The 26,932-nt window shown below is 34.7% G+C and overlaps 2 long non-coding RNA genes across 2 annotated transcripts in view; one reads left to right on the top strand and one right to left on the bottom strand.

The window, feature by feature from the left end:
- The window catches only part of LOC105498408 (uncharacterized), an 869,015-nt gene that overhangs the window by 669,546 nt on the left and 172,537 nt on the right, over positions 1-26,932 (top strand). The gene's annotated exons all lie outside the window — the stretch shown is intronic.
- LOC139358146 (uncharacterized) overlaps positions 17,269-26,932 on the bottom strand; it is a 66,588-nt gene continuing 56,924 nt past the window's right edge. Inside the window, exon 7 of the long non-coding RNA XR_011612637.1 lies at positions 17,269-17,327. This is a non-coding gene — a long non-coding RNA (uncharacterized lncRNA). The remainder of the gene's footprint in view (positions 17,328-26,932) is intronic.

Raw genomic sequence — 26,932 nt, 5'->3', positions numbered from 1 at the left:
CTGTTCCTTTCAAGATTTGAGAAGTTTTCAGCCATTATTATTATTTTTTATTTTTTTAAAAATAAGCTTTCCTTACCTTTATTTCCCTCTTCTCTTTAACTTTCATAATGTATATATATTTTTTGAGGATGTCCCAAAGGTCCTATGTGCTTTCTTCACTGCTTTTAATTATTTTTTTCTTTTTGTTCCTCTAACTGGGTATTTTCAATGACCTGTCTTTGAGTTTGCATATTCATTCTTTTGCATGTTAAAGTCAGCTGTCAGTTCACTATTAAATGTTTTTAGTTCTGGCAAGGTATTCTCCCTCTCACAGATTTCTGTTTACTTCCTTTCTACTGTTTCTATTTCATTATTAAATTTCTCATTTTGTTCACTCATTGTTTTCTAGATTTGGTTTAGTTGTTTTATCTGTGTCTCTTGTATTGCACTCAGCTTCTGTAAGATAATTATTCTGAATTATTTCTCAGTTAATTCATACATCTTTATTTCTTTGGGGTTGGTTACTGGGTCTTTGTTTTCTTTGGTAGTGTCAGTTTTGCCAGTCTCTTTGTGATCCATGTAGCTTTGCAATGGTGTTTTAATTTTGCATGTGGAGGAGATAACCCATATTCCAGATTTTATAGCTTGCTTTTGGCAAGTAAAGGCCTTCTCAGGTTGAGTGAGTGGGTTGACGGGATTACTGTAGGGACTGTAGTCAAATAGGGTTACAACTGATTATGTGGCTATTGCAGGGTAGGCAGAGGGGTCTGTGGTTGTGACCAGGGGCTTGGGCGAGTGTCAATTATGTCTTATTTCTGGAAGGGCCAGCCTGCCTTTTGCACCTTGGTCAGTAGAAATGATATGTAACACTTGATATGTACACTTCAGGGTCTGCAGTTAAGTCCACAGATAGCCGGCCTGTTACAACATGTACAGATAGTGTGGCTACTGCCAGATCCCTGGGAGGGTTTCTGCCAATTCATTGGGAATATTCCTGGGCAGGCAGCACTGACCCTGGACCATGACTAAAAGGGGCTAATACTGAATCACAGGGGGCTGCTTTAGGATCTGCAGTCAGATCCCAAGATGCCTCCTTGGGTTCCCTGGAGAGGCAGGACTGTTCCTGGACCTGAAGCCAAATTACTGGGCCACCTCAAGGTCCACAGTAAGGACCTTCTGTTATCTGAGGTACAATGGGTATGACTTCTCTCAGTCTCCTTAGTGGAATGTACTGGTGGAAGCATCAATGTCAAATGAAACCATAGAGTCCACAGGAGGACAGGACTATTTCTGGGTCTGTTTCCAGGACATAGTCAATAAGCCTGTCACTTAGGCTTGGGCTGCCTTCTCAAAATGACCTTCCTCAGTCTTGGGCTCCACTGGGATTTTGCAACCTCCTACCTGGATCCTAAAGCTCCTACAAAGGCACTTTTGTCCCTTGATGTCTGTCAAATTATGGTTACTACGTGAGGATACAAGATGAGGGCTTCCTATTTCACCTTGCTGATGTCAAAAGCCTGTAATTTTCTTATATATTACATCTCTATAACTCCATCAGCTAATGTTCAACATCTTGCTTTCAACTTAGAGAACTCAAGACAAAAACAGTCCATTAAATTTACCCAGGCATTTCCTAATTCTGTTGCTGTTTATTCCTGATTTTCCAAGTGTCTTTCTGTATACTTTCCTTATTCTCTAAATAATTTTCTTTGGCAATTCTCTTAAAATAGGTGTGATAGCCACAAATTATTTTAGTTTTACTCTACCTGAGAATGTTATTTCACTTTCATCCTGAAGGATATTTTCAGGATAAAGAATTTTTAGGTGACAATTATTTTCTTTCAACACTTTCAAAATATTGTGCCATTTCCTTCTAGTCTCCATGAGAAATATCCCGTTAGTTGAATCCTTATTTTCCTATTGGTAATATGTCATTTTTCTGGATGCTTTCAAGATTTTGTTGGTTTTTTTGTTTGTTTTCACTACTTTTATTATGATGTGTCTATGCATTATTTTCCTTGAGGCTATTCTGTTTACAGTTCTCTGAACCAATTGGACATATAAGTTTATGCATTTGCTGAAATTAGTAGGTTTTCAGCCATCATTTCTTCAAAAGTTTTTTTTAACACTATGCTCTTTTTATTCCCCTCTTTCTGGAACCCTAATGACACATATTTTAGACCATGTTATTCAATTGTTTCCTGATGTTCTGTTTATTTCTTAAAATCATTATTTTCTTTGTTCAGATTCAATAAGGTTTATTGATATATCTTCAGATTCACATATTATCTTCATTTTTCTATTGTGTTCTTCTTCCAGTGAATTTTCTATTTTGGTTAGTGTATTTTTCAGTTGGTGACTTACCATTTGAGCTTTCTTTATATTATATTTTTGCTATGACATTCTATTTTAAGTTTGTTCCAAAGTTGCTCACTCAGCATTTCTTTAAAAGCTGCCTTAAAGTCTTTATTAGATAACTCCAACATCTGTATCACTTCATCATTGGCATGTGTTGGTTATCTTTTGGTGTGTAAGTTGAGATTTTCATGATTCTTTATATTCTGCTGAGTAATTTTGAATTATATCTTAGACATTTTGAATATTATATTATGAGTCTCTGGGTTCTTTTTAAATCCTGTGGATAACGTTGATATTTTTGCAGGCACTTGTCATGTTTTGGTTGAGGCCAGAATGTCCAACTCAACTACATGGGCTATGTTCAAATGTTAGCTCAATGGTTAAAGTTTGCCCTGCTATATACATTGGTCCCCCATGCTTGGCACCCAGAGTTCAGCTTGGAAACTGTGTGGTGTATGCACATTAGCTCAATTCTCTAATTTGTATGCCAATTAGGATCAGATTCATGCATTTGTAGGTCAGGGCTTACTTTGAGTTTTTTGGCTTTGGGCAGCTGGATGTGTTTTATGTTGCAATCAGAGAAAGAATATAAAAGAGAACATGTTTGGTTTTGTGTAATGAGAAGTCTAACAAGTTAAATTCAGGACATGAAAGCACGAGAACATGAGTTCAGAAGAGACATCAAAGAGGAAATATCCATTAAGCATTTGGAATTAAAAATCTATATCATAGGAGAAATCACAGTGTTACTTCTATCCTCAAGGAAGCTAAATTCCTAGAAATGTAAAGAGCAGTCTTTTATACCCAACCCTCCATGTTAAAATCTGTGATTTGGAGCAAATATTTTGTGTGCATCAAGTGACTAATTTGAAAATGGCAGCAGTAATATATTTTTGAATACCCTTTTAGATCTTAATGAGAGGTTTTGTATGTGTGCCAATAATAATTAATACATATTTCCTTGACTCACCACCCTTTGGGGAAAAGAAATATCCTGTCCTATTACAGCTATGTTACTGCTATGCCTTTAAACCAAATGGTGCATATCTTTGTAAAGCCTGTAGGAGTTACTGATTATGAATCTCAAGGGCTCTTGTTCAAATCTGGCTTCTTTGAAGTGCAGGACATACACATACACACAGCAGGCGTAGATATTGGATGGAGACCCTGCTGAGTGGTTAAGTCTCTGCTTGCTGTGTCTAAACCATTTGGCAGGCACAACAATCTTCTTTTCCTTCACAAGCCTAAATTTGTCCCATTTGGCAAACAAATAGTAGACCTCCATCAATGCATAAAATCATCCAATCATGGTTATTGGCAACTAAAAAATCATAGAAGGGTGTGAATCAATTTAGTATCTTGTATTTCACTTCAAATCATTGAGTGCCTATCTCATTTATCTTTTAGTATATATTGAAAAGATTATATATCAATGATGGATGAACATCCTAACTAATAACGTCTAGTATATTTTGGCAATAAATAATTTCAAAACCTAAGATATCTTACTTGGCCCTATGCATTTCTGTATAGAAGGTAGGAAAGTCACCCTGAACAGTGATGCAAAAATTACTGTTTATTTTTGAAATAGAAACCTGACCATATTTCTCCCTTGCCCATAAAAATTCAATTGCATATCCAATATTTGATAAAATCCATGTTTCTTTATATGGTATATAATTTTGATGCTCAAAATATGAACATCATTACTTGTGAGCTTGTTAGAAATGCAGACTATCAGGCTCTTCCCCAGACTTTTCTAGTCAGAATTTTCATTGGAATAAACACCTCAAGTAACTTTCATGGACATTAAAATTTGAGAAGCACTACTATATATGATTCTTTAGAATGTTCCCCCAATCTGATACTTCTTTCCTTATATCTAGGATTCTTTCATCATGTTCACCAGACTAGCCTGAATATTCTAAAGCCCAGCCACAGTAATACCATCTTTCTCTGAACTTTTCCCTTTTCTTTGCCTAGGTCTTATTATCAATTCCTTCCTCAAGTGGCAATCTACATTTTTATGCTATAATATTGTAGTTATGGATAAGGGAGGCAGTATGGCATGACGTTTTAAAATGGTGCTCTAGTGTCAAACAGTCCTAACTTTGAATCACTGCATTTATTAACTAGTGGACTTTGGAAAAGTCATTAAAATCTATGTTTTAGTCATTTTGTTTACAATATGCAAATAGTAATGGTACATATGTCATTAAGTTGTTATTGTATTTGAATTATATTATGAATGCAGGGCACAGATGCATATGTGCTAATTTTCCCCATGACTATGAATTTACCTGTTTATTTTCTCACTAGACTATGTAGATTAGGAGTTCTTTAAGGGCAAAGAGTATATGTTAGTCATTCTGTTAACGGTTCCCACTCTGCTCCTACCATGTAGTAAGCATTTAAAAAGCAAGGAAAATGAGATGCAATGCTTGCCCAAAACTACATTGCAAAGTTATGAATAGCATCAAAGCTAGAATTCATGTCTACATACTTCTAACGTGCACTCATCCCTCTGCCTGTTTCCTATACACTGTGCCTACATATACATGCATATATAGTCACACAGAAATGCTGTATATACTTTCCAAAAGTTTAAGGCACGTACTTTAGAACTTTCTCCAGAAAAATAGACATTGAACATATTTTAATGAACTTCTCACCATATTGGCTGTGGTGAGAAGTAAACATAGTTCCATAAGAAACATGAAAGACTACTAATTTAAACAAAATCCAGCCAAATCTTCTGAAATAACTAAGAATCAAGCTATCAATGTAGCTCATACATGGCTTCATGTGCTATGTCATTTCCAGTGGGACAGTGGAAAGTTTCGGTTTAAGATTTCAGAGACGAGAAAATAAAGACAGTAAGAATGAGATCAGGGTAAAAGAAAATTAGAACAAAAAAGAAGTGATCCTAAGACACGGTGATTATTTTAATACTCATCTTGTGGACTGACAAGAAATGCTGTTAAACTAGTTTGGACAGCCTTACTGGTAGGCAATTATTTTTCTCTCTCATGCAGACCTCTATTTGTACTTGGAAATTTCATGATCATTTCTATTAGACAGTGGGAAAGAGAATTAAACAGGAAAGTAAGGTCAGACATGTTGGCTTACACCAGTAATGCCATCACTTTTCGAGACTGAGGTGAATGGATCACTTGAGTTGAGGAGTTTGAGACCAGCCTGGGCAATAAGGTGAAACCCCATCTCTAAAAAAATACAAAAATTAGATGTCCATGGTGGCACATGCCTGTAGACCCATTTACTCAGGAGGCTGAGGTGGGAGAGTTCCTTGAGCCTAGGAGGTCAAGGCTACAGTGAGCTGAGATCATGCCACTGCACTCCAGCCTGAGCAACAGAGTAAGACCCTGTCATTAAAAAAAAGAAAAAAAAAAGATGAAAGTAAAAATAAGTTGACTACTTGTTCATAGTTCTTAGAAAATGCCTACATATAGGATGTAAAAATTTTATTGGCTAAAATTGGATTTCCTGATAAAACCTCACTGTCCAGCCCCAGCACCTACTGCTACGGATGAAGGAGAATTCATTCTTTTCATGAAGATTATTGTTTCTGCTTAGTATTAACATATTATGAATTAAAGTGCTCTTAATCAAGGAGTTCAAGCATAAATGACGTTTTCACAGCAGCTGGTTATGCTTGAATTTTAGCTCCTCTTTCTCAGTAAGATATTTTAGCAATACAACTCAAAACTGAGAGAATAATAGCTTGCATTTATTAAGCATTTGCTAGAAACCAAAAGTGACTTGTGTTCCACTGATCTTCTCTAGACAGAGCTAATGTAAGCTTTCTTGTTGTTTTTAAAGAAAAAAAAATGACATGAGCTCATACGGGTAATTCCCATTCAAATTCAGGATCATGGACTTCCATTTAATCTCCCCAATTCCGTACATCTTTCTTCCAGAGTGAGAAATCCAAGAACCCAGCAACGCTTCATAATTATTCATTCATTTTATTTCACTTTGCACACATAACATTTTCAGAATAATAATGCTAACACTACTATCTATAATATAAATACTAAAAATAGTTTAATAGTTTTTATTCTATTATTTTCATTCTCAGAATGTACAGTCAAATTACCATGGCTTAAAATCATTTGAAATAACTTCGTTCTATGTAGCTATGCCATTAACTTGAAAGATAGGTTTATTTATTTAACTGTGCTATTATTTTGTAGATTTATTTTATATACTTAGCTTTGTTTTAAAATTATTTGAAAGGTTTATATGGTTCCAGAGTCAAATCTACAAATAATTCAATTTAGAGAAGTCTAAATTCTTTTCAAAATCCAGCTATCTGTTCTCCTCTATAAGCAACTAGTTTCTCCTCAATAGAAAACCATTTCAATTTTTGACTTTAATTTTTCCTACTTTAAAAACAAATAAGCAATGCCTACCCCACACAAGACACATATTTGTATTCTTGCCTTTTGTAAACAGTAGCTTATTATATCCACCTGGTGTATCTTGTTTTGTTGACCCTTCTATACTTGATTTTCTACAGTACGTAAAAAAGAATTTAACTCCTATTAATAGGTAGATGTAGGAATTAGATAAAATAACTTGCAGAAACCGGATTTAATAGTAATTTAGTGACTGTTAGTAAAAGTTGAATATGAAGTAAGATTTTTGACATTCTTATGTGAAATTAGAAGGGATAAGTAGTAACCTTGTCTTCATATTTGGTGTGTGGTCTTGACAAATGTGACAAGGGCTACAGGGTATAGCTTCATCTGATAAAATTGAAAATTCTTGGGGAACCAATCAATCCAACTGTGAATTTTACAAACCATATGGAAGTAGATCAAAAGAATAGCACATAATCTTCTATATGTTTTTTACAGTGCTTCTGCTGGCCAAATCATAACCTAAAAACTGGCAAGACATGCATTGTGAAGAATCATTAGACTAGAGCTGGTTTCTTGACATTAAAATGAATCTTGTAATATTTTCAAACAACTGTGTCTCTATCCCAAGGACATCACTGGCATTCCCCAAGCATTAGATTTTAAGTGTTTATAGCATCCTTGTTTCTAATAGAGTGGGAGGGAGAGAGGGAGAGAGAAAAGAGAGGAAGGATGAGAACACAGAAAAAGGGTGGAAATGAGACAACGGAAAATGCATTGGTTACTACTGTGGGCAACACATCTCATTTATTTATTTATTGACCAAATAATGTTCATTGTGGCCTTAGAATCAGGAACTAAGTCTGATAATACATAAATGTTTCCTTCACTGTCTTTGCATTTGTCTACTATTCTGACTTGAGTATTTGCCCCTAGATTTATATATGTAGGTATCACTTTATTTCTGTGGTAGGCATAATAATACAGCCCACACCAAAGATGCTCAGGGTCTAATTCCTGGACCCTGTGAATATTTTACTATACATGGAAAAAGGAATTTTGGAGATGTGATTAACATTAAGGACTTTGAAAAGGGGAGAATAGCATATAAAGATGTGATGTTGGAAATAGAATAAGAGAAATGTGAGAAGAGACTTGACTCATTGGCTTTAAAGATAGATAACAGACACCATGCACCAAAGAATGTGGACAACCCCTAGAGGTGGAAAAGGCAAAGAGACCTATTTTTCCTCGAGGACCTCAATACAGCCCTGCCGATATCTTACTTTTAGTCCAGTGATACCCATGTCAGACTTGTGACCTGTAAGATAATAACTTTCTGTTGTTTTAAGTCACTGTGTGGCAATTTGTTATAGTGACATTAGAAAACTAATATAATTTTTTTTCAGATCTCTGAATAACATCACTTTTGTAAATAGGGTTTTTGTAATTTATCTATCTACAGCAATCACCAATGACTCTCTATTCCCTTGCCCCGTTTGTTTTTCTTCCTAACAACTAGTATATCTGAGATTATATAATCAGTTTATTGCTTTTCTCCCCCCAGCAACAGAAGGTAAGCTCAATGAAGGCAGATTTGTTTTTTTATCTTAGGCACCCCCAGTAACTACAAAAATGCCTGGCATACACTAAGTAGCACCCCAAAATTATTTATTGTATGAATGAGTGAATGACTTTCAATTCCATAAAATCAGTTAGTCATGTTAAATAAGAGAAACCACCTAATCCAAGGGTTCTGGAAGGTGTTTTGGGTCAGTAAATGTTAAACTGAATTAGGCATTTTTATATGTATTTATATGCTTGTCTCCCACAATGGCTTACAAAGCTGATGGCAGAAACTTGGTTGTATCTGTCCCTGGATCTGCAGCCCATAGTAGGGGCAATTTGGGGGGCAGTCATGGAGGAGGTGGATAAATGTTAATTTTTAGCTGAACATTACTGCCTTAACCTGATGTGAAATAGCCATGGGTTTTTCTGCTACTGGTGAGAGAAAAGCTGATGGAAATAATTAGAATTTTCCCCCAGAATAACCAAAAATACAATTATATGAAAGTCAATACATTTTTTAAAAGGAATAAAAAAGTGCTCTTCATTTGAAAGAGCACTTTATTTTTCTTTTTTGCTTGAAAACACCGAAGATATTTGTTTTGATATTTTTAAAGGGAAGGAATCCAAGTAGTTCATAAAAGTGAAAGAAGTAAAACTAGGGCTGTCAAGACAAGACTTGAAAATATAGACTGACTCCCTAATAACTACCTGGATAACAGTTTTATAGAACAGTTGTCAATAGGTTTGCCTTTTTTTCCCCCCCCAGTAAGGTGTTTGGGATTGCTGTGACCTAATTTTGGACCCTGCTGGGATGTGTGTGTTAAGCAGTTATTTTTGCAGTTTTCTTCCATCACATTGCAGTCTCGATGTTACTGATGGACTAAACGATGGGGTCTGTGTATAAGCTATGGTAAATGAGTTCTCTCCTCCACCTCCTCCTCATTACTTCTCTTCTTGTTTTCTTCTTATCTCCTGTTTACTATCATTTCTATGCTCCATATTAGGTAGTGTGCTTGTTAATTCTGCCAGAAGGGAGCTTGTCTATTTTTACCATGCATGACAGTCATTAGCAAAATTAACTGATTTGTATTGACTTGATACTGTTTTGTTAATTGTGTGCTTTGTGACTTATGTTCTCTCATGGCACCATGTGGCTGTTCTTGGGTCTGCGCTATTTTTATTCACATACAAAACAAAAAAGATAAAAACATCAGTCAAATTCCTTCAAATGTGTAACATAGATCATCATTTCCAAGTCATTTGGGGGATTATATACATTTACAACTATGTTGCAGTTATTCTGATTTTGTCTTTTTGTACTGTTTATTTTGTAATTATTTTATTAGTTTTAGAATCGGTAAAACTAAATTCTTATCTCTAGAATATCATGATAATAGAAAGTTTAAGTGAGCATTTCATTTTAGTGGATAAATGGATAGTCTCTTAAATGTGCTCACAGAACATCTTGAGTGTCAAGGTAATTCCTGGAACTTGAAAAAATACCATTTTTAAAGAAACAAAACCTGAATTTAAAGATCTTAAAATAATGAAAAATTTCCCATATAGTATGATACATTATTTTCACACAATATGTAAAAAAAAATTCCCATTAAAACGTAAGTTAGGTCATATTCTTGTGCCCAAACCCCCAGTGGCTGACCCTTTATTGAGAGTAAGAGTTTAAATGACTTTGAATGATGTCTGCCCACACTTCTCACATCCATTGTGTGTCTATCTGCTCTTGTTTGCTACCACTCACTTACGTTCTCACCCCAGCCACACTGACCTCATGGGTATTCCTTGAATATACCAATCTGGATCTCATGTTAGGTTATATATATTTTCTATTCTTGCTGGGTAGAATATTCTTCACCAAGATATTTTCTCACACTCACTTATTTCTAGATAGTTATTTGATTATTTTTAGATTTTCACTATTATGAATAATACTGTTATGAACATTTATGTACAGGTTATTTTGTGGACATATCTATATATTATCATTTCTCATGGGTAAATATATAGAAGTAAAATTGATGATTTATATAATAATTCTATATTTAACCATTTTTAAAGAAGCTATTTATTTTGAGGTAGTAGTAGATTTATATACAGTTGTAAGAAATACTGCAGAGATACCCCATGTACTCTATTTAGCCAGTTTTTCCAGTGTTAACATTTTGCAAAACAACTACAGAACAATATTACAACTGTGAAATTGACATTAATACAATGCATTGATTTTATTCAGATTTAACCTGCTTTAAAGTACTCTGTGTGTGTGTGTGTGTACTTCTTTGTAATCTACCACTACAGTCGTGTGTGTGTGTGTGTATGTTTACTTCTCTGTAATCTACCACTAGTCAAGATAAAATACAGTTCCATCACCACAAAGATCCCTTTTTATCCTTTTACAGCCACAGCCACCTCCCTTCCCCAACACCAACCCTTATCTGATCCCTAACAACCACTAATATGTTATTCATCTAAATAACATGTTCAAGAATGTTACATAAATTCATGAAGTATATATATATATAATTGATATCGCCTTTTTTCCTCTGTATAATTCCCTAAAGATTCATCCAAGTTATTGCTTGTGTCAATAGTTTGTTCCCTGTTATTGCTAATTAGCATTCCATTGTATGGGAATACCACAATTTGTTTAACCATTCACCTGTACAAGGACATCTGAGTTGTTTCCAATTTTTGGCTGTTATAAGTAAAACTGCTATGATTCTTTTTATTTATTTACTCTTTTTTGAGACAAACTCTCGCTCTATTGCCCATGCTGGGGTGCAGTCTCAGCTCACTGCAACCTCTGCCTCCTGGGTTCAAGTGATTCTTCTGCCTCAGTCTCTCGAGTAGCTGGGATTACAGGTGCCCACCAACACACCCGGCTATTATTTTGTGTTTTTACTAGAGATGGGGTTTCACCACATTGACCAGCCTGGTCTTGAACTCCTGACCTCATGATTCGCCCGCCTTGGCCTCCCAAAGCGCTGGGATTACAGGCGTGAGGCACCGCACCTGGCCTGCTGTGACTGTTATCATGTGTACACAGTTTTCACTTCTGTGGGACAGATGCCTAAGGGTACAATTGTTTAATCACATAGTAATTGAGTGTTTAGTTTTATAAGAAATGCCAAATTGTTTTTTTTTCAATATTGGCCTTATAATATTGCATTCGCATAGGTAGTATATGAGTAATTCAATTTCTCTATATCCTCTCCAGCATTTAGTTTTTAATTTAGCCATTCATGCGGGTAAGCTACTATATCTGGTTGTTGTGTTAATTTGCATTTGCCTAAAGGTAATGTTGAACATCACTTCCTTTGCTTATTTGCCATCTGTATATCGATAAAATATCAGCACATTTTCTATTTGGAGTGTTTGATTATTTTAAGGTTGATTTTTGAGAGGTCTTACATATTCTAGGTAACAGTCCTTTTTTTGGTAATGTGTTTTTTTTTTTCCTGGTCCCTAATTTATTCTTTTCACTCTCTTAATAGAGTCTTTGGCAGAGCAAATGTTTTCAATTTTGATGAGATTCAGATAATCAGTTCTTCAATTTATGGATGATGCTTCTGGTGTCCAGTCTCAGAACTCATTGCCAAGCCCTAAAACCTGAAGATTTTCTTCATTTTGTTCCCTAAAACTTTTATAGTTTTTGTTTTACATTTATTTATGTTTTTTAATTTATCTATTTATTTTATTATACTGTAAGTCCTGGGATACATGTGCAGAACATGCAGGTTTGTTATATTGGTATCCACGTGCCATGGTGGTTCACTGCCCCCATCAACCCATCTCTCCATTAGGTATTTCTCCCAATGCTATTCCTCTCCTAGCCCCCCACCCTCTGACAGGCCTGGTGTGTGATGTTCCCCTCCCTGTGTCCATTTGTTCTCATTGTTCAACTCCTGCTTATAAGTGAGAACATGTAGTGTTCGGTTTTCTGTTCCTATGTTAGTTTTCTGAGAATTATGGTATCCAGCTTTATCCATGTCCCTGCAAAGAATATGAACTCATCCTTTTCATGGCTGCATAGTATTCCATGGTGTATATGTGCCACATTTTTTTCATCCAGTCTATCATTGATGGGCATTTGGATTGGTTCCAAGTCTTTACTATTGTGAATAGTGCTTCAATAAATATATGTGTGCTGTGTCTTTATAGTGGAATGATTTATAATCCTTTGGTTATATACCCAGTAATAGGATTGCTGGGTCAAATGGTATTTCTGGTTCTAGATCCTTGAGGAATTGCCACACTGTCTTCCACACTGGTTGAACTAATTTCTGTCTTCCACATTGGTTGAACTAATTTATGCTCCCACCAACAGTGTAAAAGCATTCCTGTTTCTCCACATACTCTCCAGCATCTGTTGTTTCCTGACTTTTTAGTGATTGCCATTGTAACTGGTGTGAGATGGTATCTCATTGTGGTTTTGATTTGCATTTCTCTAATGACCAGTGATGATGAGCTTTTTTTCATATGTTTGTTGGCTGCATAAATGTCTTCTTTTGAGTAGTGTCTGTTCATATTCTTCGCCTACTTTTTGATGGGGTTGTTTTTTTCTTGTACATTTGTTGAACTTCCTTGTAGATTCTGGACATTATCCCTTTGTCCGATGGGTAGATTGCAAAAATTTTCTCCCATTCTGTAGGTTGCCTGTTCACTGTGATGGTAGTTTCTTTTGCTGTGCAGAAGTTCTTTAGTTTAATTAGATCCCATTTGTCAATTTTGGCTTTTGTTGCCATTGCTTTTGGTGTTTTAGTCATGAAGTCTTTGCCCATGTCTATATCCTGAATGGTACTACCTAGGATTTCTTCTAGGGTTTTTTATGGTTTTAGGTCCAACATTTAAGTCTTTATTCCATCTTGAGTTAATTTTTTTATAAGGTGTAAGGAAGGGTCCAGTTTTGGTTTTCTGCATATGGCTAGCCAGTTTTCCCTGTACCATTTATTAAATAGGAAGTCCTTTCCCAATTGCTTGTTTTTGTCAGGTTTGTCAAAGATTAGATGTTTGTAAATGTGTGGAGTTATTTCTGAGGGCTCTGTTCTATTCCATTGGTCGATATATCGTTTTGGTACCAGTACCATGGTGTTTTGGTTACTGTAGCCTTAATTCAGGTAGCATGATGCCTCCAACTTTGTTCTTTTTGCTTAGGATTGTCTTGGCTATACGGGCTCTTTTTGGTTCCACATGAAATTTAAAGTAGTTTTTCTAATTTTTTGAAGAAAGTCAATGGTAGCTTAATGGGGATAGCATTGAATCTATCAATTACTTTGGGCAATATTGCCATTTTCACAATATTGATTCTTCCTATCCATGAGCATGGAATTTTTTTCATTTGTTTGTTTCCTCATTTCCTTGAGTAGTGGTTTATAGTTCCCCTTGAAGAGTGCAAAATAACCTGCTGGTATCATAATGACAGGATCAAATTCACACATAACAACATTAATCTTAAATGTAAACAGGCTAAGTGCCGCAATTAAAAGACACAGACTGGCTAATTGGATAAAGATTCAGGACACATCAGTTGCTGTATTCAGCAGACCCCATCTCACATGCAAAAACACACATAGGCTCAAAATAAAGGGATGGAGAAAGATTTACTAAGCAAATGGAAAGCAAAAAAAAAAAAAAAAAAAAGTGGGGGTGCAATCCTAGTCTCTGATAAAACTGACTTTAAACCAACAAAGATCAAAAAAGACAAAGAACGGCATTATATAATGGTAAAGGGATCAATGCAACAAGAAGAGATAACTATCCTAAATATATATGCACCCAATACAGGAGCACCAAGATTCATAAAGCAAGTTCTTAGAGACCTACAAAGAGACTTAGACTCCCACACAATAATAGTGGTAGACTTTAACACCCCACTGTCAATATTAGATCACTGAGACAGAAAGTTAACAAGGATATTCAGGCCCTGAAGTCAGCTCTGGACCAAACAGACATCTACAGAACTCTTCATCCCAAATCAACAGAATATACATTCTCCTCAGCACCACATAGCACTTATTCTAGAATTGACCACATAGTTGGAAGTAAAACACTCCTCAGCAAATGCAAAAGAACGGAAATCATAACAGACAGTATCTCAGGCCACAGTGCAATCAAATTAGAATTCAGGACTAAGAAACTCACTCAAAACTGCCCAACTACATGGACAACCTGCTCCTGAATGACAACTGGGTAAATAACAAAATGAAGGCAGAAATAAAGATGTTCTTTGAAACCAATGAGAACAAAGACACAACATATCAGAATCTCTGGGACACAGCTAAAGCAGTGTTTAGAGGGAAATTTATAGCACTAAATGCCCACTGGAGAAAGCAGGAAAGACCTAAAATCAACACAGTATATCACAATTAAAGTAACTAGAGAAGTAAGAACAAACAAATTCAAAAGCTAGCAGAAGACAGAAATAACTAAGATCAGAGCAGAACCATTGGAGATAGAGACATGAAAAACCCTTCAAAACTCAATGAATCCAGGAGCTGATTTTTTGAAAAGATTAATAAAGAAGAAAGGAGAGAAGAATCAAAGAGACACAATAAAAAATTTTTGATAAAGATCACCTCTGATCCCACAGAAATACAAACTGCCATCAGAATTCTATAAAAACCTCTATGCAAATCAACTAGAAAATCTAGAAGAAATGGATAAATTCCTGAACACATACACCCTCCCAAGACTAAACCAAGAAGCAGTTGAATCTCTGAAAAGACCAAAAACAAATTCTGAAATTGAGGCAATAATTAATAGCCTACCAACCAAAAAAAGCCCAGAACTGGATGGATTGACAGTCATAGTCTACCAGGGGTATAAGGAGGAGCTGGTACCATTCCTTCTGAAACTACTTCAAACAATAGAAAAAGAGGGACTCCTCCCTAACTCATTTTATGAGGCCAGCATCATCCTGATACCAAAATCTGGCAGAGACACAACAAAAAAAGAAAATTTCAGGCCAATATCCCTGATGAACATCAATGCAAAAATCCTCAATAAAGTACTGGCAAACCGAATCCAGCAGCACATCAAAAAGCTTATCTACCATGATCAAGTCAGCTTCATCCCTGGGATGCAAGACTGGTTCAACATACACAAATCAATAAATGTAATCATCACATAAACAGAACCAATGACAAAAACCACATAATTATCTCAATAGATGCAGAAAAGGCCTTCGATAAAATTCAACACCCCTTTGTGCTAAAAACTCTCAATAAACTAGGTATTGATGGAACATATCTCAAAATAAAAGAGCTGTTTATGTCAAACCCATAGCCAATATCATACTGAATGGGCAAAAGCTGGAAACATTCCCTTTGACAACTGGCACAAGACAAGGATGCCCTCTCTTGCCACTCCTATTCAACATAGTATTGAAATTTCTGGCCAGGGCAATCAGGCAAGAGAAAAAAATAAAGGGTATTCAAATAGGAAGAGAGGAAGTCAAATTGTCTCTCTTTGCAGATGACATTGTTGTATATTTAGAAAGCCCCATTGTCTTAGCCCAAAATCTCCTTAAGCTGATAAGCAACTTCAGCAAAGTCTCAGAATATGTTTTACATTTAAATCCACAATTCACTGAGTTTTTAAAAATAAATTGTGAATATTATGTCAAATATATCATTTTTTTTCTTTTTTGCCTCTAGATGTATGTTTTTTCTAGCACCATTTCTTGAAAAGTCCATGCTTCTACCATTTAATTACCTTTGTACCTGTTTTCAAAAATCAGTTAAGCATACAGTATGAATCTATTTTTTGTTTCTTTATTCTGTTTCATTGATCTATTTGTCTATCCCTCTCCCAACACCAAACTTTCGAGATAACTGTTGCTATGTATTAGAATTTTCAAATTTTTAATATAGGTTACCTCTACAGGATGAGCTTGAGTAATTCCAATTTTTTTCCCTTGCATTTATCTGCCACAGGTTTTATGACAGCATGATTCATTCATTCTACAAATATTAATTAAGTCCATATTTTGCTTTTTGTACTCCAGATATATTACCAAACAAAATGGGGAAGAATCTCTGACTTCTTATAGCTTATATTCTAATAAAATGGGCATACAGTTCACAATAACCATTATAAATGTGTAATTTATATTGCATGTCAAAAGTAATAAGTACTAGGAGAAAAATCACATTAATAAAAAATAAAATAAACATCAAATTAAAAGGAATTGTGAGAAATGGAGTTTGGAATTGGGTGGGTGTGTTAGTTCTTACTGTGGTAACAAACAACTTTAACAAACTCAATGATTTACAACAGAAAAAAAAATACTTCTCACTCTCACTTGAAATGATCTGCAGCAGTAGGAAGTCAGCTCTGGCTCTGCTCCACATGTCTGGTTAATTTCAGTATCCAGATAGAAAGAATGCCATTTTTTAAGAAAAGGAAGAAACACAAATACAGTATTCCTACAGTGAGGTAAGGTGAGTATATATAATGGGAGCAACACTCTCATGCATAGTCTTATCTAATACTCTAATATACTAGAATCTACTGTCTTGGTAATGGATATTAAGTTTCCCTTTTTATTCAACATTATTCACCCCATCCCTAAGAAAGATGCCTCAAAAGTGTCACCTAACTACAGTATCAATCTTAATATTCACTTAGTGTCCACAATTTTAATATAGTTTCTATGTTTTACATATCGCTTTCCTTAAAGATATATGAATAAAATGGAAAGTTATGTCTCTATTCTCAAGATATAATGGAGAAACAAGGACATATTTATGACAATAGATACTTTCTTTGAGAAAAGGAAATAGGAGGAACATTGCCATTACTACTATGTAAAAATTCTGAAACCAAGAAATACAAGAGTTTTGTATACTGGATGAAAAGTATTTTCTTCAAAGTAAAACTTCTCCTCTGTAGGAGGAGCACCTCCATCCATTCTCTTTGAATCTTACCTCTTCCCTTTAATTTCAGTATCATTCTCGGCCACATCTGGAAAGGAGAATATATCCTCCATTGGGAGAAGTAAATGTCTCAACCTGTTTTTGCCTGTAGAAGGTTAGGAATCCAAGAGTTATTTTAAAATTTGATAATAACAGTCTTTCATTTTTAGCTGATGGTTCATTTGGCAGGGCAATTCACTAGAAAAAGATTTTTTTTTTGGCTTTTTACCTACTTGATGGCAATTTCTTCCATATGTCAATAGACATATCAAAAAATATAGAGTATTTTAAAGATATGTTCTATAAATTTCATTCTCATTATGTTTAATTTATAAGGATAATGTGAAAGAACCTCACCATTACTTTATTTTCACTAAGACATTTTAGCCAATTGAAAGGATTTATCATGAATCCACTGAAATTATTCAGAGGCTATAGCAAATAATAAGATTGGCATGCCCTGAAGTTGGCTTTTGCTTTAAGGTTGTCTTAATTTGTCATGGTTTCTTAAAGCATTTCTTGACTTCTTCTTACCTTTTTATTATGAGACTTGCATCTTTCCATACTGTAGCTACCGAAATTTTTGGATTCTCTTTTCCCTTTCAGCATGCTTACTGGCCAGTTAATTGTTTTCTGAGTTTTTGTTTTTTAAATACCCAATCAGATGTAGCTGACAGAAACTATGTGAAGCCCAGTAATCATCAACTTAGTATCTTCCTTAGGTGACATATGACAAGTGACAGTTTTACTAAATTTTCTGTACTAGATACTACAGTGACTGTTTTACTGAATGTTCTGTCACAGGATAACATGACTTTCCATAATTTGAGTGTTCAACAGGAGCTTACTCAAGACCACATTTGATTCCATGTATTGTAGGATTTTTCTTATGAAAGAAACGTACTTCTACATCAGTCAATGTACATCTCTTTATATTTTAGTAAAACAAATGGATATAAGAATAAAGTTTTATTTCTCTCTCATAACTAATTAGATCATAACAGCTCTAGTTTGCTGTTCTTCTCTACATGTCTTCTTTATTTTAGCATCCATGCTATACGAATGGCAGAGTTAAAAAAAATAAAAACTGAATATTTCAGAGGAATATTCAAAGATTAACCTAGAATATGATATACATTATGTCTTTCTGCAGTCCATTGTCCAAAGTAAGATACATCGCCAAATCCACTATCACTGGCACAAGAATATTTGTTTCTCTTACAGTGAGGCACTTGAAGTCACATGCTAACAGAGGAATGTGCATAGTTTTTTAGAGTTGCAAAATAGAATGTTTTGAAAAAGTACTGGAAACTACCATAGTAGGAAATGGTGGTGTACAACTTTAATTTAAGACCTAAGGTAAGACTTAATGAGAAGATAAGATGTAAGAAATACTTTAATGGAGGAGAGAGTATAGGCCACATGGGTATTAGGATTTACAGCCTATATAAAGACTCTGAATTAGGGACATATCTCCCATATTGAGGAAAAGTAGAGAGACCCATAAGTCTAGAGCTGAGTTAGGGAAAGTATACTCAGTAAGAGGTTAAAAACAAATATAGCCTTAAAATTCATGAGTAAATACATTCCTTCCTATGGATAATGTCTACATATCCATTATTCCATATTAAGAGTCTTGAAATAGCCTCTCAATGTGTCTCATGTCTCAAGTTTCACTTACTCCTGTGTCCACGCTCCACACTATTAAATACAACTCAGAGTGTCACTCTTGTGTTCAAAATCTTCCTCTTTCTCCCCATTAGGTACTATAATATTTATAATTCTTTAAAATGGTTTACAATGTTCTTCATTATCTAACTTCAGTATCACCACAGATACAAGTTAAGTATCTCTTATTCCAAATGCTTGCAACAAGAAGTTTTTAAGATTTTGGATTCTTTTGAATTTTGGAATATTTGCATTGTACTTACTGGTTCAACATCCCTAATTCAAAAATCTAAAACACAAAATGCTCCAATGAGCATTTCCTTTGAGCATCATGTTAGTGCTCAGAAACCTTCAGATTTTATCAGTCACACAATCAGACATGAAATAATCCTCATTAATGCAAAAGAACCAAAATCATACCAACCATTCTCTCAGACCACAGCACAATAAAAATAAAATTCAAGACAAAGAAAATCACTCAAAACCATACAGTGCATGAAAATTAAACAATCTGCTCCTGAATTACTTTTAGGTAAATAATGAAATTAAGGCAGAAACCAAGAAGTTTTTTGAAACTAATGAGAATAAAGATACAACATACCAGAATCTCTGGGACACACAACTAAAGCAGTGTAAAGAGGATAATTTGTAGCACTAAACACCCACATCAAAAAGTTAGAAAGGTCTAATTGACAACTTAACATCACAACTAAAAGAACCACAGAAGAAAGAGAAAACCAACCAAAAAGCTAGCAGAAGACAAGAAATAACCAAAGGCAGAGCTGAAATGAAGGAGACTGAGACACACAAAAAATTAGAAAGATCAATGAATCCAAGAGATGTTTTTTGGAAAAAATAGTAAGATAGACCAGCTAGCTAGACTAATAAAAAAGAAATGAGAGAATTTCCAAGTAAACACAATCAGAAATGACAAAAGGGATATTCCTACTGACCCCACAGAACTAAAACCAACCATCAAAGACTATTATGAACACCTCTATTCACACAAACTAGAATTCTAGAAGAAATGAAAAAATTCCTGGATACTACACCCTCCTAAGGCTGAACCAAGAAGAAATTGAATCCCTACACAAACCAATAACAAGTTCCAAAATTGAATCAATAATAAATAGCCTACCAACCAAAAAATGACCAGAACCAGATGAATTCACAGCTGAATTCTACCAGATGTACAAAGAAGAGTTGGTACAATACCTACTAAAACTATTCCAAAAACTGAGGAGGAGGCACTTCTCTCCAACTCATACTATGAGTCCAGTATCATCCTGATACCAAACCTGGCAGAGACACAACACACAAAAAACTTCAGACGAATATCCTCAATAAACATTGATGCAAAAATTCTTGACAAAATACTAGCAAACCAAACTGAGCAGCATATCAAAAAGCTAATCCACCACGAACAAGTAGGCTTTATCCCTGGAATGCAAGATTGGTTCAACATACACAAATCAATAAAAGTGATCTATCCTTTAAGCAGAACTAAAGACAAAAACCACATCATCATCTCATTAAAGAGAAGACTTTTAATAAAATTTACCATCCTTTGTTAAAAACTCTCAACACACTATGTATTAAAGGAGCATACCTCAAAATAAACATAAAACTGAATAGGCAAAACCTGGAGGCATTCCCCTTGAACACAACTACAAGACAAGGATTCTCTCTCTTACCACCCCTTTTCAAAATATTACTGGAAATCCTTACCAGAGCAATCGGCCAAAAGAAAGAAAGGGCATCCCAATAGGAAGAGAGGAAGTCAAACTACCCCCGTTTGCAGATGACATGATTCTATATCTAGAAAACCCCACAGTTTCACCCCCAAAGCTCCTTAAGCTGGAAAACAACTTCAGCAAAGTTTCAGAATACAAAATCAGTGTACAAAAATCACTAGCATTCCAATAAACCAAGAACAGCCAAACAAGGGCCAAACTAGGAATGTAATCCCATCACAATTGTGACAAGAAGAATAAAATACCTAGGAATAGAGCTAACCAGAAAGGTGAAAGATCTCTACAATGAGAACTACAAAACACTGCTCAAGGAAATCAGAGATGACACAAACAAATGTAAAAACATTCCATACTCATGGATAGGAAGAATTAATATTTAAATGGCTATATGCTCAACGCAATTTACAGATTCAATGCTACTTTTATTGTACTACCAATGACATGCTTCACAGAACCAGAAAAATACTATTTCAAAATTCATATGGAACCCAAAGAGAGCCCTAGCCAAGGCAATCCTAAGAAAAGAAGAGCAAAGCAGGAGTCATAAAACTACCCAACTTCAAACTCTACTACAGGGCTACAGTAACCAAAACAGCATGGTACTGATATAAAAACAGAAACATAAACAAATGGAACAGAATGGAGAGCCCAGAAATAAGGCCACACATCTAAAACCATCTGATCTTCAACAAAGCTGACAAAAACAAGCAATGGAGAAAGGCTCCCTAGTCAATAAATGGTGCTGGGATAATTGGCTAGTGATATGAAGAAAATGGAAACCGGACCCCTTCCTTACACCATAGAAAAAACAACTCAAGATGGATTAAAAACTTAAATGTAAAACCTAAAACTATCAAATACCTGGAAGAAAACTTAGGCAATACCATTCTAGACATAGGAATGAGCAAAGATTTCATGACAAAAATGTGAAAAGCAATTGCAACAAAAGCAAAAACTTTTGGCATCTCATTAAACTAAAGAGCTTCTGCATAGCAAACTACCAAAAGAGTAACCAAATAACCTATAGAATGGGAGAAAGTATTTGCAACCTATGCATCTGACAAAGGCCTAATATCCAGTATCTTTAAGAAACTTAAACATTCAAGCAAAAAACAAACCACCCCATTAAAAAGTGGACAAAGAATGTGAACACCTTCAAAAGAAGACATACATGTGGCCAACAAGCATATGAGAAAAGCTCAATATGACTGATTATTAGAGAAATGCAAATAAAAACCACGATGAGATACTATCTCACACCAGTCAGAATGACTATTATGAAAAAGTCAAGTAATTACAGATACTGGCAAGGTTGTAGAGAAAAGGGAATTCTTATACACTGTTGGTGGGAGTGTAAATTAGTTCAACCATTGTGAAAAGCAGTGTGGCAATTCCTTGAAAAGTTAAAAACAGAACTACCATTCAACATAGCAATTCCATTACTGGGTATATACCCAAAGGAATATAAATGATTCTATCATAAAGACATGTGTATGCTCACTGCAGCACTATTCACAATTGTAAAGACATGGGATCAACCTAAATGCCCATCAATGGAAGACTAAATAAAGAAAATGTGGTACATATATGTCATGGTATACTATGCAGTCATAAAAAGAATGAGATCATGTCCTTTGCAAGAACATGGATGAAGCTGGAGGCCATTATCCTTAGCAAACTAACACAGGAACAGAAAACCAAATACCACAAGTTCTCATTTATAAGGGGGAGCTAAATGGACACAGAGAGAACACCACACATTTGGGCCTACCAGAAGTGGGAGGATGGGAGGAGAGAAAGGATTAGGAAAAGTAACTACTGGCTTAGTATCTGTGTGACAAAATAATCTGTCCATCAAATCCCCATGATACAAGTTTACCTATATAACAAAGCTGCACATGTACCCCTGAAACTCAAATACAAGTAAAACAAAAGAGAAGCTTCAGATTTTGGAGCATTTCAGATTTTGGATGTTCGCTAACCTGTACTCCAAGGCTAAGTTCTGTTATTTCCTCCAATCTCCATCTATCCTCATAATTGCATACTTCAAACATCCAGAACAATTTGTAACCCTTTGAATGTTCTACATTGTATTCCAAGCTGAGTTTGAAATGCATTCCCTCAGCACGGTTCAAATACATATTTGCATGAAGAATATGTAATTATTTTTAAAAATATAGTCAAAGTCTCACCTCTGTGGAGAAAATGCTATGCATTCTATGGGTTTCAACAAATGTATTAATAACATGTGTCCACTATTATATCATTCTGAGAATTTTCACTGACCTAAAAATCTGTGTGCTCTGCCTATTCATCCTTCCCTGCCTCAACTACTTGACGCCACTGATCTTTTTAATGTCTCCATAGTTTTGCCTTTTCCAGAATGTCATACGGTTGAAATCATACAGTGTGCAGCTTTTCAAATTGGCTTCTTTCACTTAGTAATATGTATTTTCATTCCCTTTATGTCTTTTCATGGTTTGACAGCTCATTTCTTTTTAGCTCTGAATAATATTCTATTGTCTGGATGTAACACAGTTTATTTATCTTTTTGTCTACTGAAGGACATCTGGGTTGCTTCTAGGTTTTGGCAATTATAAATAAAGCTGCTATAAACATCTGTGTGCAAGCTTTTGTGTGGACATAAGTTTTCAGTTTCTTTGGGTAAATATCAAGCAGTGTGATTGTTAGATCGTATGATAAGAGTATGTTTAGTTTTGGAAGAAACTGCTAAACTAGCTTTCAAAGTAGCTCACCATTTTGCATTCTCACCAACTATTGAGAGTTCTTGTTGCTCCACATCATTGCCAGCAGTTGGTGTTGTCAGTGTTCTGGATTTTGGCCATTTTAATAGGTCTGTGGAGGCATCTCACAGTTGTTATAATTTGCATTTCCTTACTTACACATAATGTGGAGCATCTTTTATATGCTTATTTGCCATCTGTATATCTTCTTTGGTGAAGTATCTGTTTGTCTTTGGCCCATTTTAAAAATGTTCTTATTGTTGAGTTTCAGAGCTTTTTGTATATCTTATCAGTCCTTTATCAGATATGTCTTTTGCAAATCTTTTCTCCCAGTCTGTGCATTATCTTTTCATTCTCTTGACAGTATCTTTCACAGAGCAAAGAAAGATTTTTAATTTTACTGAAATCAAGTTTACCAATTCTTTCATGGATTGTGCCTTTGGTGTTACATCCAAAGAGTCATCTCATAACCCAAGGTCATATAGATTTTCTCCTATATTAATTTATAGGAGATTTATAGTTTTGTGTTTGTTTTAATTTCAATTCTGTGATAAATTTTGAGTTAATTTTCGTGAAAGGCATAATGTCTGTGTCTAGATTCTTTTTTTTTTTTTTGCATGTGAATGTCCTGTGGCACCATTTTTGAAAACACTATCTTTTCTCCAATGCATTGCCTTTGTTCCTTTGTCAAAGAATAATTATCTGTACATATGTGGGTTTATTTCTAGGCTCTGTATTCTGTTCCATTGATTTATTTGTCTATTATTTTGCCAATACAACACTGTCTTGATTACTGAGGTTTTATAGTAAGCCATGCAGTTGGGTGGTGTCAGTCCTCCAACTTTATTCTTCTCCTTTACTATTGTTTTGACTGTTATGTTTTGATTTACTTTTTTCTCCTGTGAAATCTTCATTGTTTATGTTCTATATGTGTCCAGTTATATATTGCCCTAATAATTCTGCATAACAAATAATCACAAAGCCTTAATGGTATATAAAAATGATTAGTATTAACTCAGTGATCTTAGTTAAATTCACATTATCTGAGGTCTACTGAGGGGTTGGGTCATTCTGGACAGAATGACCAAACTGTCCAGAAGACCTTACAGCTAGGTCTTACGGCAGAGGTAGCATTCAGAAAGAGTAGAAATGTGCAAAGCTTTTTTTTGTATGAATAATTCATATATATATTTTTTAATTTAATTTTTGATTTCTATGGGTACATAGTAGGTGTATACTTTCATGGAGTACATATGATGTTCTGATATAGGCATACAATATATAATAATCATCACATTAATTGGGGTATTCATCACCTCAAGTATTTACTTTTTGTATTAAGAACATTTCAATACCAATCTTCTAGTTATGTTAAAATATACACTAAATTATTGTTGACTATAGTCACTCTGTTGTGCTATAAAATACTAAATCTTATTCATTCTTTCTAACTATATTTTTGTACCCACCAACAATCTTGACTTTTCCCTCCCTCCCCACTATCCTTCCCAGTCTCTACAAGACTTCTTGAGGCCTACTTTGGAAACACCACACTGTCACTTTAATCACATTATATTTTCCAAAACAAGCTTTAAAAACTAGTTCAGATTCAACTGTTGTGCAATGTCACACTAAAAGAGGCTTGGATCTAGTGAAATAATTAATTAAAACCAAACATATAATCAGCATATCACATTGCATGCTTATTTGTATACTTTGCTTATAATCAGTCTCCTTTGTTGTAATCTAAGCTCTAAAAAAAGAATTTTGTCTGTTTTGTTCAATGTCTTATTCAAAATGCCTGTAATTTGCCTGGCACATAACAGAAACTCAGTGATTATTTGTTGAGTAAATGGATGAACGGAAACCTTCACAACACCTTTACAGAGGCTACAAGCTCCATAAGATCAAATACTCTGCCATTATTAAAATTTTATTCATATCTGATATGATGCTAGGCAAATAAAGGCTATGTAATAAAAGTTTCTTGGATGAATAAATGAACAAAAAATAGCAATAGGTCCTAGAAACGAAATGAAAGAGAAGTTTCCTCCCGATGGTATCAACTTGCTTTCATAAACGAATTTTTCCAAATGTTTTCTTCTGATTCAAATAATTTGGAAATAGTCTTTCCAGCAAAAGACGGAGTTCAGTGCTTTTGAAATAATTATAGAAGTTTTCAGGTGCATATGGCGTATAAAGATAAAGACAAGAAAGCAGCATCTGCATACGGCTATGGAGGAAAATATGAACATTAAGATGTCCACCTAATTGGGGAGATTAATTGTAACTGTAGAAATTAAACTATAATTTGGGTTTCAGGATTATCCCTCGAGTTTCATTAAGGTTAACATGACTCACCTGTAATTGCTTCTATCAACATAGCTTTGCCAGACTGCCAGACAGAAGAGCCTATTGGCTTGGTTTAAGTCCAGGTCTCTCACAGACAAATGACCTAGAGAAGTATCATCCTTTTACTCTAAAATTAGCCTGGAGAAGATTTCAACCTGATTTCTTGACTGTCATGCTAAGTGAAAGGAATCTGGAAAAACAGACTTACTTAGAATATTCCTTTATCCTTAGTTTCTTGAGTCAGATAACTTATTTTATAAAATAATTAAAAAATACATAGTGTTATGGTTTTATTGGTTTTATGCACTTTATGAAGATTCACTGAGCTGTGCCTTCTTGATTTATACTCTTTTGTATATATCATTTTATACTTTATACTTTTATATAGTTACATCATATTTTAATAAAATATATATTTAAACAACGAATGTATTTTTATGTGCATTCTTAGAGATTTAAAGCACTTGTGAAATACTACATCAAAATTTGAAACTAATAGAAGTATGTGTTTATTTTAATTTATATTACTTTTGAAACTTATTAACCAACCTGAACTGCAATGTATTACATTAAATTGGTAACATGAATGAACTTTTGAATATACACTAATTTAGAAAAAACACAAAACTTAATTCCCATTTCCTTTGAATGCCATGAAATGCATTGTTGGCTTTCCACATCTCCTCTTTGCCTCTACTACAGCGTACTAAAGAGGTTTTTTGTATTATTTACGAACTTCTTTATAAATGCAGTCTGTTTTCTCACCATAGTGAAGAAAATAAATTAAACCTAAAGTTCAGTATTGGGACATATTATATTTTATTCTGTCTACTATTTGCATTTTATTTCCATGGAAGAGCTGATATGTTTAAGTTTTGAAGTAAAAATTCTATTTATTTGAGGATAATTTATAGATCTTCTCAATACATTCCAAAATCAATTTGTCAAAATGAGGGGAAACACTGCATGGCACATAGGTTTAAAACACTAGAGATGATTCTACGAGGTACATGATATTTAAGAAAATTATTACTCACAGCTACATAAGCATCTTTCAGTGAGAGACTAAAAAATTTGCCATGTAGCTTGAACCTAGGAGGGGGAGATTGCAGTGAGTCGAGATCGTGCTTCTGCACTGCAGCCTGGGCAACAGAGCGAGACTCTGTCTCAAAAATAAAAGAAAATAAAATTTG

The sequence above is a fragment of the Macaca nemestrina genome, chromosome 14 (assembly GCF_043159975.1).
Source record: "Macaca nemestrina isolate mMacNem1 chromosome 14, mMacNem.hap1, whole genome shotgun sequence".
In the NCBI taxonomy this organism is placed as follows: Eukaryota; Metazoa; Chordata; class Mammalia; order Primates; family Cercopithecidae; genus Macaca; species Macaca nemestrina.
This window is presented reverse-complemented; position numbering and strand designations above follow the sequence as displayed.